At 46.6% G+C, this 17,669-nt stretch overlaps 1 long non-coding RNA gene across 1 annotated transcript in view; it reads left to right on the top strand.

Moving 5' to 3' along the window:
* LOC105086575 (uncharacterized) overlaps window positions 1–17,669 on the top strand; it is a 60,515-nt gene that overhangs the window by 1,651 nt on the left and 41,195 nt on the right. The window contains exons 2-5 of the long non-coding RNA XR_010383704.1: window positions 5,250–5,463; window positions 5,762–6,052; window positions 6,251–6,514; window positions 17,026–17,180. This is a non-coding gene — a long non-coding RNA (uncharacterized LOC105086575). The remainder of the gene's footprint in view (window positions 1–5,249; window positions 5,464–5,761; window positions 6,053–6,250; window positions 6,515–17,025; window positions 17,181–17,669) is intronic.

Genomic DNA, 17,669 nt, shown 5'->3' with positions numbered 1-17,669 from the left:
TTTGTATATTGGCCTTTTCCAAATTAAACAAGAATTAAGAGTTTCATTTTAGTCAACCAGAAATTCTACCATTTCCCTGTGTGCCTGCCGGCTCTGTTCTAAGTGCTTTACCTCTATAAGTCATTTAGTCCTCAGGAAAATCTAATTACCCTGTTTCACAGGTGAGGGAGCTAAAGCATGAAGAAGTTAAATAATTTGCCCAAAGTCACACAGCTTGTAGCAGGGTCAAGATTTTAAAACAAAACAAAACAAAAAAGTAGTGCCAGAGTTGGTGTTCTTAATGCTGAATATCCCTTACAAAATGAGTGCTTCAGTGGAGTTGAGTCTAAAGATATTAAGTGAAATGTGTGAAGATACTAAGTGAGATCTCTTCTCTTGGCCTCTGCTTTGACCTCCGACTGGAATGGGATGTGGCAGCTTTTAAAGAGTCCTTGAGAATCTTGGGCTCAGCTCCAGTGGTGGTGGACTTTGAAGACCCTTGAATAACAATAGTAGAGCTGGCAACTGGCTCTTTGAGGACCCTTCCTGTACTTATGGCCTCTGCTTGCTAAGGCACCCTACTGGGTTTGGGGATGTAATAGGACTAAGTCACAAAGCCCCTGTAAACTATCTGATTCCACATGTGCACAGAATGGGACTCAGAAGTACATAGAGCTTTCCCAATTGTTACTGTTTCTACTCGTAATTTACCAAAAGAAAAAAAAAAAAAAAAAGACAAAGCCTAAAATATAAAACTGTAACTCTATGATTCAAATCCTGGTAACTGAAACTACATTTTCAACCACAGAGTCATTTCCATGTTAATTTTCATGGTTGGTCCCTGAGTGACACAGTCGGTCCCTGAGTTTCCTCATACAATGTCTATATTGATGCTTTGCTCTGATGAAAGATTAAAGGAAATATTCTGTCCCTCTCCTTGCCTGTTAGCTTGCAAAGTCGCCTCCCTCCCCACTGGTGTGGAGGGAACCTTCCGAAACAGGGAGGCATGTGAGACAAAAAGAGTTGCTCAGCCCAAGGTCACTGAGATTAGTATATCTGTTCCACGAAGTCCTCACTCTGTGGGAGATTCCTTTAAAAGTTAGTATCATGAGGCTGTATCTTCATGATGCTGCAGTTATTGCAACAAATTCCTTTAAGAAGCTAATATGATAATCCTGTGTTTATTTTGAAATTGCTTGGATGTGGCAAAGCCTGGGTGGGGTCAAATACTCAGTATATTCTTCCACAAGGAGTTGTTAATGGATTGGAGTTAGTTTACATACCCGCCCCTCCCCTTCTGCCATCAGGACCGCTTGGCTAAAACAAAAGGATGGAAGTCTATTTCATGTGAGAGCCCACGCAGTGCCAACTGAAACTGAAGCCAGTGAGAGCGCTGTCTTAAATGACAGTGACGTTATTGTTACAGTGCCATCGAACAGCAGGGGGGATCCACGCTCTCCTGAGGGTATGCTTACCAACCTGTCCAAAGGGACGGAGAAAGCGGGGGTGTGCCCTGAGCGTGGGGTGACTCCCAAGATGCTCTCATCCCAGGACTACATGTCTATTATCACAACATATGAAAGGTGGAAGCCTTCTTACAGAATCTCTGCTGTGATCCCCAGGCAGAACTGTGATTAATCCATTCTAAACATGTAAACATCCTTACACTTGAAGGAAGGAAGGAAGGAAGGAAGGAAGGAAGGGAGAGAGAGAGAGAAAGAAAACTCCAGGCAAGGAGATTCAGCCCTCCATCAGTAGCTCATCTGGAGGTTTTAAAGGACTGGGGGAAATCTTCCTTTAAGTACCATAAATCCATCACGCAGCTACTTCTGCTGGAACAGCTGGTGACCACATCTGTGTTAAAAGCCTCAAACTATTATTAGATTCAGAATTAACTTCTTTATCATGTGTAAAATTTCCCATAATGTCAGACTCCAGATGAATCATTTCTTTTATCAAAAATGATGAGGGGGGAGGGTAGAGTTCAAGTGGTAGAGCGAATGCTTAGCATGCACAAGGTCCTGGGTTCAATCCCCAGCACTGCCTCTAAAAATAAAATAAGTAAACATAATTACAACCCGCCACCAAAAATAATAAAACATAAAAAAAAATTATGGCACCAACTACTAAAATGTGATGGTGGCTGAGACTGAGCAAAACAAATTTGTCTAAAATGAATGACATGAATTATTTTAAAAAGCTCTCATGTCTGCTAAATAAAAGAATATTTATATATGGAAGATCCATTTATCTTCCGTGGAAAAGTCTCTTGTGCAACCGAATGAAGCAGAAAATAGGTTCAGAAGTCCCTTTTGGAAAAACAGAAAGAGCCATATGTTTCCATTTCAAAGGTGTTGAGTTGCTGAGGTGATCTGCTAACTTCGGTCATTTTGAAACACTGAATGAAAATAATTTCCATTACCATCATAAGACGTCACGCAAAAATACAGAGAGCTAATGTGGGAAACCTTATGAAACGTGCACTGTTTCCTACTGTGTAAATCAAAGCAAAGCAGGACGGAGTTATTAGTGTTCAACATTTTAAATAAAACCCAATAATGGTTTTAAACACCCACACGAGACCTTCTGGTTACAAGGCTATTTAAGGAAGGCAGCACTTACAGCAAATACAGTGTTAGTGGTGAAACAAATTTGTGCTGTTTCCCAGCTTTGAGGGGAATGGAATTAAAAGGAAATTATTCCATCTTGGAAATATCCTCAGATGTGGAGTTTCGCATGTTTACTGTAGAGGGAAGACTTTCTGCTGGACATTGTCGTCCTTGTTTGGCTTCTCTCCCCGTGGAAATTGCCAGGTTCCACTGCAAAGATTTTAAAGACTGTCTTGCTGGCAGCCAGGGACGTATCCATGAACTTACCAGAGTGGAAGTGAAAGCTCTGTTTTAATTCTTTGGTTTTTTTTTTTTTTTTTGCAACAGTAAATCTACCAATTTTCCAGTCAGTTGAACACCAATAGATTAATTTGTTGAAAGTCTGCATTCACAAAGAAACCTGAACTTCAGTAGCTTGAATGCCCAAAACTGCACCATGATGGTTGAAGGGCAGACACTCTTAACAGCTTGCTGCAGGCCACTGTCACCTGCTTCTCTGCACAGGTGCTGACCCCGCGGTCCCTCTGGGGCCTCCTGATGGGGGCGCAGGAAGGCTGGGCCTTTGTGTGCTGCAGAGAACGCTTTTCCAAGCACTGGGCCAGTTTTCTTCAGCAGCCACAGGAAGCAGAAGAAAGAAGAGGTTAAGGGCCACCACAAGGGTCAGAATGGGTTAAATGCTGTTAACATCGGAGGTTATAGCTTTTAACAAGAGCTTCAAGAAAACTTATTTGAAGATGCAACTTGTTTCTTTTTTGTCAACCGTTATTTTTTTTACCTCATTGACAGTGACAGCTTAACAGAGTTTTTATGTGCTAGAGGTTTTCATCCTTTAGAGGACAAAAGACTGTGTTCTTAAAGGGAGGTGCAGGTGGAGGACTTTACGAAGCTTCCATGACTTTCAGATTGGGAGCCTTAAAATAGACTCCCTGCTTGGCTAAATCAAAAATAATCTGCAAGTGATGTTTTGAAAAATCCCTATTCGGAAGCGAGGACTGCTTCAGTGGTCACATGCAGAGGCTCAAATTTCCAGAAGCTTCTTTGTGTATATTTTGCTTTCAACCATTCTAGTACAGTTTTCCCAGCTGCTATTCAAAATACCAGAGAGACCTCCTCTTAAATGTCCATACATGTATTTCCTTAAATTTCAAGCGTCCTGCTGGGAAGAACTAGTTGTGTATTGTACTTTATGTAAGCAGAAAGGATGACCGCAGATTTCTGTACACGGCCTCTGTGCTCTTAGCAGTCTTAGTCCACGTTTTCTGTTCAAGGACTAAAATGTTATGGAAATTGGTCTTTCCAAAGAGAGCCATGTAAACTCCAGCCTTTCAAGTGGAAACCCACACCCTTCTATATGTGTGATCACCCAGCACTGACGCTAAGTGTCTCGCATTGTACAAAGGCCTCATGTATAGTTTAGCTGCATTTCTACCATAAATGAGGTTTGATTTTTTTTAATTAAAAAAATTAAACATAATTTTTAAAGGTTATTTCCATTTACAGTTATTACAAAATATTGGCTATATTCCCTGTGTTGTACGGTACATCCTTGAGGCTTGAGTGTTTTTGAAGGCATTTTAGACATTTATTTAGCTGAGGTTTTAAAATGCGGCACCTGGGGTTCCAGAGCCATGTGTTGTACCTGATGCTTAGCAGGGTAAATGTAACCTCCACATCCAAGTGCTGGACCAGAATCTGCATTTGATAGCATGACGATTTCAGGTATGGCGAGGACTCATTTAATTATTATTTGGGAAATAAGATGTTTTCTATAAGAGTCTTCCTGATACCTAAGCCTACCTCTTAAATGAACACAAAACTTCTTACCATTTTGAATAAAAGTATTTTATATAATGTATTACAAACTTTCTGTAATATTGCTTTCTGAAACATGGTAGGATGAATATTGTTTTCAAGAATGGGAGTGTGGGGGGCATATAGCTCAGAGGTAGAGCACGTGCTTAGCATGCGTGAGGTCCTGGGTTCAATCCCCAGTACTGCCACTGAAAAATAAACAAACCTAATTATACCCCCTACACACACAAAGAGAATGGGAGTAGCATTACAACTACACATCATCATGCAGTGGTGTATCAGACAGTCACGCTGTACTAAATGCCACGACACTAGGTGGCCCAAACTGTCATGGGTTTTTGAATTTGTGATTCTCCTTTTTGTAGATTTTCTTACTCCTTTCTTGCCATTATACTGCCCGCTATCTCTTGTTGCTATAAGTGCTCACCTAGCTTTAATAGTTCGTTCTGCCTCCTACAGTTCTGCTCAGGGTCAAGTTCAGTCTCACTCGGCCTAGTGCAGGGGTTGCTTAAGGGGACCTGCAGCTCTCCATCCCACCTTATGCCAAGTCAGCCTACACACTGCGGCAGGGATAACCTTGCTTGAGTAAAGCTCCTTTTGCACCACTGCCTCGCTAGAAAAACTGCTGGCGACTTTCCATGGCCTGCTCGCCAAAATAGATGGTGATTCTCCACTGCAGCCTTTGTCGTCCTCTGTCATGATCTCTAGTCTATTGTGGTTGACAAGTCAGTCAATCCACCTGCTCTGCCCAGGCCCCTCCCTTTCTCAGTCTCTGCTCCTGGATGTGACCCCGGAGAGGGGAGCCTTACAGTCCAAAAGTCCTGCCCCCATGCCCTCTCCTGTTCACAGCTGACTTGGACCAGGAGCCTGACCTGCAGGAAACCTTCAGTCCACATGCTGTGACAGCTTGCAAAGTCAAACTGGGAGAACCGCTGGATGTCAAAGGGCACCTGGGACAGAGATACTAGTTGGATATCCATCACATCCATTCTCTTCCTTCCCACATTTTAGCTGAGCACATAGCTGCCCAGAATAAAGACAGTATGTGCAGCCTTCCTTACAGGTAGGCGGGGCCATGTGACCATGTTCTGGCCGACGGAGTATATGTGTGCATGGGTGTGGGTATATATGTATGTTTCTAGACATATACGGACATATTTATTCCCTGTAAGTCCTGGGGAAGTCCTAGTTTATGCCTGTTATTCTGGTATAATTATTAATAGCATCCTTTTTAACTCTCACAAGGGCTCCAGTTAAGGTGGCATGTTACATGGTCACCCTAAATAAGCAGATGTGTGCAGCTTCCAGAAAGTTTTCTCAGAAGGAGAACATGCTCTTCTCCGCTTCTTCCTTTCTGCTAGGCTCAGAGGTGCCCATGACAGCTGGAGCCTACTTGGCCTCCCGGAGCAGGAGGGCTTGGGGACTGGAAACCGTGCCCGTTGGAGACAGGGGAGCCGGGGTCCTGACATGGGCGCATGGTGCTGCGGGATCCCTGACAGTAAGAGAAACGAGCTTTCGTACTGTGGCTGAACCTGCTCTTAACCAGCTCGGTACTTTGTTTCGTGGTCCAAGCCAATGCCACGTGCTGGAGTTCTTCTGGGAGGAGTCAGTCTGCAGGGAGAAGTCCGACGGGGAAATAGACAAGCACTGAGGTGAGCCTGGGGGGCCCTAGGAGGAAAGGGGTAGGAGCCTTCATTTCTACCTTTCTGACTCTGATCCCCTGGGGTCCAGTGGGCTTCACTTCCTGTCTTCAGATGACTCTTAGGTGGACTTTCTTATGGTAACTCTCTGTTGATTGAAACCAGACACCTTCACAGCTTTAACTCTCTCCTCCCACCTCTGCTGAGCAGCTGGATGACTTTGCTGTGTCCTAACTGTGTTTGGGGCTGCCCCAAAGGATGACAGCTGCTTTCCCAAGCAAAGGTGTTGGCACGGATGGAAGGACCCAACTGGACTGAGAAACACATCCATTCTGTGAACATGACAGAGTCAGAGAAGAAGACCCAGGGCAGCGGGGATTCTGCGTGGGCAGAGGGGTCCGAGAGCCCCGTGGCGGACAGCTGGCCAGTGAGAACGGCTGAGGACAGAGAGTGCCAACCTGGAGCAGGTGACAGGTGAGCCGGTTTGTTTCCTTAGAAACTTTAGAAACATTGTTGCCAGTGAAAGAACCCAGTCTCAAAAGAACGCATTGTTTTTCCATTTATAAGAAATCTCCCCAAATGGCAAATATATAGAGACAAAAAGTAGATAATGTTTGCTTAAAACAGGGGGTGGGAATGGGGAATGATTGTAAATAGAAGTTTTTTTCTTCTAGGGCAATAGATGTGTTCTAAAATTAGATTGTGGTGATGGTTGCACAACTATAAATTTGCTAAAACTCATTGAATTGTACACTTAAAATTGGTTGATTTTACAATATGTAAGTTTTATGGTGTATATTGATATTATATATCCTTAAGGCTCTTTTTTAAAAGCCAAACGAAACATTATTTTAATAATAAAGTAATTACAGTGCTTCTAGAAAAATCTTATTATATAATATTTTTTCATTTTACCAAATTTTTATTTCTAGTATTGCATATATTTTAATCTCAATGACCTGTGAAATGCTCATTGGGATACTAAATATGAGCTGCACTTTTATTTTCCTAAAATTATTGTTATTCAAAAAAGCAGCTTGTATTTATTTCAATTTATGTGGTATTTGATAAGAATGTATTTATTTTTCCAGTGAGTCAATATTCTGTGGAACTGAAGGTGCTCAGATTTTATACTTTTGTCTTGGCCATTACAACATATAGTTATAGCAGAATTTTCATGAAGTTTACATTTAAAAACTATCATAACTTTAGAGTATCATTTGTTTACTGCTGACAGAGTATCATGTAAAATGAAAGTAAAAATAACAGCTAAATTTTGCATTAGGTTTTGAATCCGTTTCAGTGGGTGATATTTTATAAACCTATATAAACATTAATGCTTATTATTCCACAAGAATATAGATTTCTTGTTTTTACCAACAGTTGTCTAACGTATTCTCACGAGGGGAGGCTGGACCAGAGCTGACCCTTCATACTCAACGTGTTTGAGTGTCCAGGATGCTCTGTAAAAGCTGGATCCAGAAGTTAGTCCTACAGAATTTCCATTCTGTCGTCAGACTCTTTAGGGAAAGTCTTGTCTTGCTGGCTGGAGGTTTCCCTCCTGGTGTCACTGTTGAATTATTCTCATGTGCCCTGAAGATGCTGTGCTGACTGGGAGTCAGGCTTCTGAGGACAGGAACTCAGCAGTTTGGTCAGCCCTAACTCCATGACAAACAACTCGTGGGCTTCCTGAGGGGGGCAGCACACACAACCGTTAGGAACAGCTACACAGAAGAAATCTGTTCAGGACGGAGAGTCTTTGACTGTAGAAAGGATTTGTCAGTCAAGCACCAAGAGTGAGAAAAAAACAAAGGAAGTACCCGGGGTCAAATGATCGTGGGAATCAACTTCCCAAAGCCCAGCACCTGGAGTTGGTGCTACCCCTGCTCAGACCAGGAGATGCCCTCGGGGCAGCGCTGGCTCAGGCTGCATGGCCCTTCTTGGAAAAGATGCTGTAATTTAGCCCCAGCCCCTGGGAACCCAGCTGTGGGAACATATCGGGAGGGGTGTGAGTGTCAGCACAGTGAGGGGGGTGCTCAGCCAACCAAGACTGCCTGGCATTTCCCATCCCGCTCCCCCGCTGTCCCGGGCCTGCGTCCCCAGGGGCGTTGGGCTTTTCCTGCCTTTCACAACAAGTGCTGGGTCCAAGATGCTCTGGGACAATCTTTCCCTGACATTCTTTTTTATGATGGCTCCTCTCTGGTTTTACTGATGGAGAGATTCTGTCTTGTTTTTGAGAAAGAGAATTCTGGGTCAGAAAACAGCCTCAACACCTCGGAGTCCTGGTCTGAATTACAGCCTCCTGCAGATCCAACTTGGTCCCAGCCTGAAGGCGAAATAGCTTCAGGGTTTTATTAATAATGCTGCTATAATATGTGATGTATATACATGTGTGTGTACGTATGTATAGAGTTTACAACATGCCAGCCATTCTTCTAAGCATGTTACATCTGTAGACTCATTTAGTTCTCATAAAAATTCTGTGATTGAGCATTATTGTTCTTATATATTCTTTCATAAATAAGGAAGCTGAGACAAGAGTGGTTAAGTAACTTGCCCAAGGTCACACAGCTAGTTAACAGCAGAGCTGAGATTAGAATCTAGGAGAGCTGTCTCCAGAGTTCATGCTCTTAGCTACTGTACTACAAAAGAGAGTTAAGATTATGCTGTGGTACGTTATCTGTGTAATAATAACAGTGGCTTTATCATTATCAAATTGAATATATACCTAGGTCTTACTTCAAGTGAGTTATAATCCCAGAATTTCCTTCATTTCTCAGAGACACTGCTGGGGACGTGATGCTGAAAATCACCTACTAGAGAGGAATAGTTATATTAGTTTCTGCTTTATTCTCAAAATTACTTGTTTTCCGCGTAGGGGACAGAGCTCCACTGTGAGAGTCCGGGGACCTGGGTTTATTTTCTAGCTCCGTATTTTACATCCTGTGGTTCCTTGAGCACTTAACATTGGCTCTGAGGACCCTCCTCCCTGAAATGGGGTAATATTGAAACAGACGTGCAAGGGTCAAACAGAAGAAATTAAACTATCTTGGAAACTATAAAGCAAAATAGGAAGGCAAGATATTATTAACCTCCTGATCCCAGGTTCCCTCTGAGAGTGTGCTCATCTCACACAAGTTTCAGACTTCCATGCTTAAACTGAAGAGGAGCGCTCAGCAAACCAGCGCTGCTCGGAGGGTGTGGTCTGTGGACTGACAGAGCCAGCATCACCTTGCGGCTTGTTAGAAACGCCGTTTCAGGGTCCGCTCTCCGGCCTACCAATTTAGAAACTGATTGTGGGCACGGAGCCCAGCGATCTTGTTTAAGGAGCCCTGCAGGTGCCTTTGATGCGGGCTTAGCTTTGAGAAGCACTGTTGTGGGGTTCTGTCATTCATTCGTTCAACAAGGACTTACGGAATACCTCTAGAAGGGGCCGGCGGCCGTGTCGGGAGGCGAGGACACAGATGCTGTCCTCAGGGAGAGTAGGTCCTCCTTAATGACCCCCTTCTCATCCTTCAAGACGCTGTTCAAGGCGTCCTGGAGGACCCCGCTGCCCACAGAGCGGAGTCTGACTCCTGGCAACACGGGCCCCGCCTACGTTTCCGGCTGAGCTCCCACACCTTTCCTCCACCTGTCGGCTGGCCAGTCCCTCCAAGTTGCTCCTCCCAGCCGTTCCGTGTTCCGTGTGGTCTCCATGCTGTGCGGGTCGGTGCCTCCCACCCCTCCTCCTCCGTTCATCCTCCCCCGCCCTCCGCGCTCTAAGTCCCTCTCCATCCCCTCCACATTCCGTGTGTGCCTCCGCCAGGCCCCTCTCGGGTCGTATGGAGAGATGTTTATGTCTGGCTTTCCCCAAACTAGAAGCCTGTATTTTTTATTTCTAGAGCTCCAGGGCTTGAGAAAGCACACAGGCGGAGGACGCGAGCCAAGTGAGGGGGGTGGGCCGAGTTCTCATAAAGCGCCCTGCGCCAACGGTGGCCTTTTTTCTTTGTAAGGCGTCACCTCTGTCTGTCTGTTGCGCAAACAGGATGATCTTGTCTTTGGGGTGGAAGGGACTTTTCAAAGCACGACTCGAAATGATCTACACATTTAATTAAACTCAGTAACTTTCTTTCGCACCTTCTAGTATCAGGCACTGTGCCGGATGCACTGAGCGTCCGCCCTCGGGCAGCTCCTGATCTGGCAGGAAGACACAAGCCCCAGCTTCCCTGACTGAGCAGAGTGGCCACTGCTTTCCTGGGGTTGCAAGACTCCAAACAGGCAGTGGGACAGACGAGCAGGGTCAGGAGCGGGCAGCAGATCTCGAGTGGTGGAGGAAAGCGAGGGCCCCAAATAGAGGCGACTCCCAGTCCAGGTGGAGGGTCTCCGGCAGGGGGTGGGGGTGGGAAGTAGCTGGACCGGCGCCGCCGGGCTCTGCGCGTCACTGGTTCTGCCCGAGCGCCTGCGGGGCACATGCGGGCACCTCCGTCTGTAGGCCAGTTTCAACCCGGCTCCACCAGCTCCTCCTTACCCTCCCGAGGCTGAGGGAGGGCCAGGGACCCTGCTGAGCGTTGGTAATAGTTGTTAACAGTGGTTGATGTCTGCCTGTGGGGTTGCTGGACGGATCTGGGGCATGGAGGCAGGAAAGCCGGCTAAACAGCATTTTTTCCAGAACACGGCTTCAGGAGACTAGTTTGGACAGTGGGCTTTTTTGACTCCTACTTGCTTTGTAAGTGGCTGCAGTGGCTGCTGCTTTCCCCTGGGACAAGGACAGACTAGAATGAGAGGTTGTGATCTCAGCACTAGAAGGGGGTCCACAACGCATTTCTCCCCGGAGGTTTCTCCTAGGCGTGTTTCCCTATCGGAGGGCAGCAGCCTGGTGAAGTGGAGGAGGGCGTGGGCTTTGCCGGTGGGTGAAACTGGGCCTAGACCCTGACCTCACCTTTTGTGTGCTATCACCTTGGGTGGGTAGCTGACCTCCTCTGCAAAATGAGGCTAATGATTTCAGTGTGTCACTGGAATACCTCCTGTGTATTAGATGCAGCAACATCACTGCTATCACTGCTTTGCGATAAAATGTACATGAAGTGCTCTAGGATGGGCAGGACCAGGGTTCCATAAACTGGTGATGATGGAACCCCTACAGCAGAACCATTAACATTGGGTCTGCCCCATGGGAAAGGCTTCAGCAAGATGGCAGGAGGTGATGGCAAGGCTGAGAGGGAGATGCATTCACATCTTGTGTCCCTGTCGCTGCCTCTCCCTAGCTGAATGCTGCCGTCTTCCTCTGTAACTTGTCCCCACCATCTTCTCTATACCTGGGGAGAATTTCAGGTCCGTAGCTGGGGAGATTGCTTTTTGATTAGTTGATCACTTGGAACCCTCCGGATGACATCCTTAAGCCTTTGCAGACTTCCTAAACCTAGGGCTGGTGCCACAGCCTTCTGCTCAGTCTCCTGTTCCTTTTAGAAGTTTGCAGCTGGGAGCTAGCCATGGCATGCGTGCCATCCTGTTTGTGCTGTTCAGGAGGTGGGAAGTGGGAGGAAACAGTGGGGAGGAGAGAGGGGCAGGGTTGGGTGAGAAGGTAGAATTATGTTTCCAGAAGCATCGAGGCTCATTTGAAATAATGATTCCTCTGGGGAGGTCACAGCCCAGCCTTTGTGGGGCTTTCAGAGGGGCTATTTATACATTTTGGTCTCCCTGTCAGAGTTGCTGCCTATATTGGCGACACTCCAGTTTTGCTGAAGTAGGGTTTAAAAAAGAAAGTAGTAATTACTAACTTCATACTCAGATGTGGAGGTCGGAACAAACTCAGAACAAAAGCTTTCACAGAAGCATTCTACTCCCACTGCTCTGGGGGGAAGCTGGCATCCTCCTCATCTCTAGCTAAAGCAGGGTTCTTGGAATAAATAAAATAAGGACTTTCATGTCCTTGAAATCCATCATATTTTGAGTTTTCAAGTCCATGTAATGACTTCTATCCCTCACCCTTCACACATTACTGGGAAGAAGATGTAGATTGAAATGTTTGATCTTAAAAGCAGTCTTTCCTTCTCACATTCCTGAGTCCTTTGCCTTCCTCTCCATGCCTCGCTCAGCAGTTTGTTTGTCAGAAACCTAGGGACTTAACATCAGATTCTCAGGATGTGCCTGAGAATCTCGGCCAAAGGGGAGACCCCAAGTGAAACCAGCATAAGAACCATCCAGCCGAGCCCTGATCAACTCTCAGAACCAGGAGAAATAATGAAAGCCTGGTCACCTGAAGCCACTAAGTTATAGGGTTAGACTAATACTAAGGAAGCAGGGGGAAGACAGTGGCCCTGCAGGACAGTGTCACCAATGCACAGTGTTCTTACTGTGTTTCCCTGAGTCTCACGCACAGCCCTTGGCCACAGCCTGGGTCCAACCCTGAGAACTCGGGGCAGCCCTCTGCCCAGCAGCTGGAATTCTTCCATCTTGCTTTAAGGTGACCATCCAACTTCAAGGACCAACCAGGAAATTGGAAACATCTCCATGCATTGAAAACAGAGGGAAATAAATATAAGGTATTGGTTTCACTGGTGAGAGGCCAATAGGGGACCGTGAGGCCACAGAGAGGTCAACACCAGCAGGAAGCCACCAGCACGTCCAGGCTGCAGGGGCAGAGGGATTGGACAGCGGGTGGCCCTGGGGAGCCAGGCCTTCCCGGTGGACTTGGAGCCGTGGAGGAGCAAGGAAAGTGGGGAAGGGAAGTCCCGGCTTCTCCCTTCCTCCCTCTGGTCTTCCACCAGTGCCTCCCACGCCAGACCCAGCTGGAAGCAGCTGAGCCTAAAGCCCATGCAAGGTTAGCGGGGGTGGGAGGAAGGGACCGGAGGGCAGATGGGCTGCAGACTGGCATGCTGTCCGCACTGTCCGCACCCTATCCGACCCCCCCATTAGCAGGAGGTACTCAAATCACACCCATCATTTCTTCTAGTCTACCTAACCTGCCAAATGGCCAAGATGGAAACATTAAGTTAGTTTAGGAGGACCTCCTAGATATCTTTATAAATGAGGCACTGTGGTTTCAGGACGCCAGTCACTCATGGCCCTGGCTTCCAAGTTCTACCCCACCGAGACGGGTTACGGGGCCAGGGGATCAAAGGATGAGCTTTATAAGAACACAGGTGGTTTGAAAACTAGTCTTCCCCTGAACAGAAGGGGCTTTCTCCTCCCTTTCGCCAAATCCCAAACACCACGTCCCCGCTTAGCAGCAGGTGGAGGGGGGGAGAAGGCAGGTCTGCAACTCAGGAGGGGTGCGCAGGGGCAGAAAGCCAGGAGGGAAGGACACTCCCTGGGACAAACAGATCCGAAGAACCAGAGAGGGAGGCTGGGGCCTGGCCTTGCTTTGAGGGCACAGCAGCCTTGCCCCGCGGAGTCGAAGCCATGGGTGCAAAGAGGCCAGGGGCACTTGCTGGAGCATATTGAGCGGGAAGCCACGAAACCGCCCAGGTCCCTGCCACAAAGGCGTCATCTCTAGCTGACGTCTTGTTTACATTTACTTCCAGTTCCTCATGTGAACCTATTTTTGATAGATAAATACAATAAAAGTGGTCCTACATATGTACCATTTTATATTCTGCTTTTAAAAGTAACATCATATTACAAATATTTTTAATCTTTAAATATTCTTTTAAAACATGCATTTCTTTCTTTTTTCAAGCCTTTTTTGGGGTAATTAGGTTAATTTGTTTATCTATCTAGCTATTTGTTTGTTGGTTTATTTATTTGTTTATTTTGATAGAGGTCCTGGGATTGAACCAGGATCTCGTGCGTGCTAAGTATATGCTCTACCACCGGGCACTACCCTCCCCCTAAAACATTATATTAATAGGTGCACAGAAGCCCGCCTAATGGCGGTTCAGAAATGTAGATGTAAACGGTAAGACTTACTAATACGTAGAGTAAGAATACGGTCACACCTCTTCTATCTTCTTCATAAAATTAACTGCTGGGGCACCCTAATCCCTTTGAGCAGAAAGCCCACTTGGCCCCTCTGAAGGTCCCGCCTGTCTGCCTCCCACCCAAGTTCTCCAAGAACGCTAGCGCTCTCCTCATCCTGAGCAGACTCCAGGTACCGAGCTCACAAAGCCGGAGGCCCAGCGCCGCAGCTCCCGGACTGCCACAAGGTGCCACTGCTGAAGGTCAGTCCTGTACACTCCGAGCACCGTCACCATCCGCCCCCCCGCAGGTGTCCCTGCTGGGGTGGCTTCTTGTATATAGCTCACAATTGCACTCTCAGCCTTTGTTCTCTAAGACACAGCCACTGGGAAGGCTTGCGGGATCTTGAGGCCCTTCCAAGATCAGCCCCATACTGTTCTGAAGTCAACTGTGCTACCAACTCTGCTCTGTTCTTAGGTCCCTGTTATGAATTTGGGATGAGCCTTGACTCTCTTTCCTTCTGAGTAACTTCATTTCAGGGTCTCACTCACATCCTGCCCACTGTTATCCCTGACGGACCTTTTCGATTTCACACTGAGGAGCAGTGGTCGGCTGTTGACCCGTTTGGAGAACCCTGGGCTTCCTACGCCAAACAGTGAGGTTCCCCCTCCCCAGCCAACAGCTCTGCAGAGCAGGGAGTGTGCTGGCTGTTACTGAGCCGTCCGGAAGGCCGCTCTGCTCACCACCACACCACCAGTGCCGCTGCATTTTGTTTTGGGAAAAACAAAATGTTTAATGTTTTCCTTTCTTTGGGAAAATGGCCCTATGTTTATAGGAGACCATGGACACGTGAAAGTCCTACTTCAGTGTGATTCTCTAAACCTGTCCTGAAATGTCTTTGTAAATAAAAACCTATCCTCCACGCACCCCATGACATATTGTTGCCCTACTGCTGGACTCTAGATTGTTGCCATATTTTGAAAACTATAATGGGGGGAGAGCATAGCTCAAGTGGTGGAGTGCATGCTTAGCATGCACGAGGGCCAGGGTTCAATCCCCAGTGCTGCTGTTAAAAAACAGTGATAAATAAGAAAAAGCCTGATTCCTCCCCCCCCACCGAAAAAGATACAAATGTATTCTGTTACGGCTCTAGAGCTTAGACCTCTCTGGGCTAAAATCTAGGTGTCAGCAGGGCTGGTTCCTTCTGGAGGCTCTAGGGGAGAGTCTGCTTATTGCTTTTTCCAGGTCCCCGAGGCCACCTGGCTCCTTGGCTCCTTCCTCCCAACACTCCAACCTCTGCTTCAGATGGAGCATCTCCCACGGCCAACTTTGACTTTCTTGCCCCCCTCGTAGAGGATGCTTGTGATCATATGTAGAGCCCACTTGGATGATCCGGGGTAATCTCCTGATCTCAGGGTCTTCAGGTTAGTCCCATCTGCCAGTTCCCTTTCACATGTTAGGTAAGCTTTGTAGGTTCCGGGGATTAGGCTGCAGGCACTTTGGGGACCCAGTTCTCAGCTGACCCCACCCAGCATCTCCACTGGTGTGAGTGAGCCGACAGGCAGGGTCAACATGCCAAGGAAAGAACTCCCTTGGAAACGCCACTTTCACAATATTGTCTGTAAAAGTGTAGAAGGGAGAGGTCCTGCTACCACGTGCACAGATCAGCCCCTTTGATTTCTCTTGTCTTCCTTCCTGTCCTTGGCTAAATGCAGAAATAATTTTAGGTAATTGCAGCCATAGGATTCATACAATTTTCTGTTCTGTTTTTTTCACTTATACTATATACTTTAAAGATTTCATATCTGTAACTAAGAACTTATTTTAAATTATTCTTTAATGTATAAGAGGATCAAAGACTTCTTTAAAATACCAGGGGACCACTGAGATTACCAGGGGTACACAGGACTGCACCCATATGTTCCTAGGTGGGGTCTATAACACGATCCCTCCCCCAAAGCTCACAGTTTAAGATGCTTTCGATGGAAAGCTTGAGAAATGTGTCTTAACTCTTTCTTGTCGCTTGCAATCCCTTGGCTTTCTGCTGGGTGAAAAGGACAGGTAAGAGCCACGTGGACAGCAGGGGAAGAGGAGGAAAACAAACGTATCAGAGGAAAGAGTGAACGGATGCTAGCCTGTGTTCCCTTCTGAATTTATTTCCTAACCCGTCCCAGCCAAGCAGCTGGGCTCTTAGAAGCCCGCGGTGTTGGCTGGACACTCGGGCCACTCTTTCACTGAGAGTGTTTCTGGCTGAAAGAACAGCTGCCTTTGCCTCCCACAGAGAAGAACAAGCGCCGGCATGAAAGCATCCGAAGGTTCTTCTGATTCTGCCACTTTCTTTTTTTAAATCCTATAAAACTAAGGTGGCAGCAAATTTTACTGTAATAGGAAAAAAAAAAACAAAAACCCACAGCCCAACCCTTGGGCTTGTGGTTTCAGTAATTAGCTCAATGTGCTAATGAGAGTCTTCAGGGAGGATGGCATGAATTAATGGGTGAATTTCACTTTAATAAATGTATAGGCAATTTTCTAAATGCAGATGGCCGAGCCCGCCCTGATGTCTCTACCTAGAGCCACTCAGTATGGTAAGTGTCAGAGGAAAGTGGTTAATTTGTAAAATGCTTCATGATCCTGATTAGAAGAGAAATCCTGCTAATGTTTGCTTTCCACCGTATTATTCATCTCGCCCAGGCTGAGAACCCATCTTGCCCCCACCTCCCTAGCGTCCCAAGGCTTTTAGTTGCTCCTGTTCTGCTGAATGGGGAGACAGCTCTCTCCCTTCAGGGGGGCTGGGCTGGCCCTCCCCCCTTTGTGGGCTTTCTCTCCCAGGATCTGACCCCAAGGCCAGCCCGGGGGTCTTTATCTCCTGTTTTCCTGAGTACTGAAAGTGACCAGAATGTGGCCCAGGTGAGAACAACGCACTGTTTTAGGGAAGGTACCTTCCCAGTTGTGCAACACTCCGAAGTCATCGTCACTTTAAGGAACTGTTTGCTGGTAGTTGGTTACACATGTTTAAACACACCAGGAAGATCAGAGAGCTAAGAGAAGATGTGAATTCCTCTCTTCTTTTAATTAACCCTCTGAATCAGGTTTGCCTTCCTGCTTTACAGGAAAAACCCGGGCTCCAATTTGAAAATGTGTTTCCAGGCCTTTGGAACTGGCTCTCTGCTCAGGATTTATCAAGCACTTTCCTGTGCACACCATTGGGAGGTCCCAAGTACAGTGAGATTCAACTGCTCTGGATCAATAAACTTGAAAAATTACAGTAAGTCAACATTCATCACAGCCATTACCTCGACAACAAAAACCTCAACTCAACAAATCCTCTATTTGCTAGACTCAGGTTAACTGGAAAACCCAGTTTAATGGAAATGACTTTGACACCCATGAAGGGGCGGTAAAGCTCCACGTCTTAGGGGCACTTTTATGAACATGAGGTGGAATTTTCCCACCTCAACCCACAATGAGTAGTGAACTAAGTTCATCAGACACTGTTCTGAATCCAGCAGAAAAGTCCCGTCCAAACACAGAATCTGTATGGTTCCGGATTCACAGGTTGTTTTTTGTTTTGGGGTTTTTTTTAAAAGAACCCAAATGGAATTTGGGGTTATTGAGTGTTCACAGCCCAGATGAGAAGAGGAGACCTGGAAGGGCTGGGATACTTGCTTTGAGCTGGCTGGACCGGATCCCAGCCTGCGGGTGAATGCGTGGCTCTCCACGGCCCGGGAGGGAGGCCTCCAGCGTGTGCTTCCGG

Source organism: Camelus dromedarius, chromosome 13 (assembly GCF_036321535.1).
Source record: "Camelus dromedarius isolate mCamDro1 chromosome 13, mCamDro1.pat, whole genome shotgun sequence".
Classification (NCBI taxonomy): Eukaryota; Metazoa; Chordata; class Mammalia; order Artiodactyla; family Camelidae; genus Camelus; species Camelus dromedarius.
Note: the sequence above shows the minus strand (reverse complement) of the source record. Positions and strands in the feature narration are given on the sequence as shown.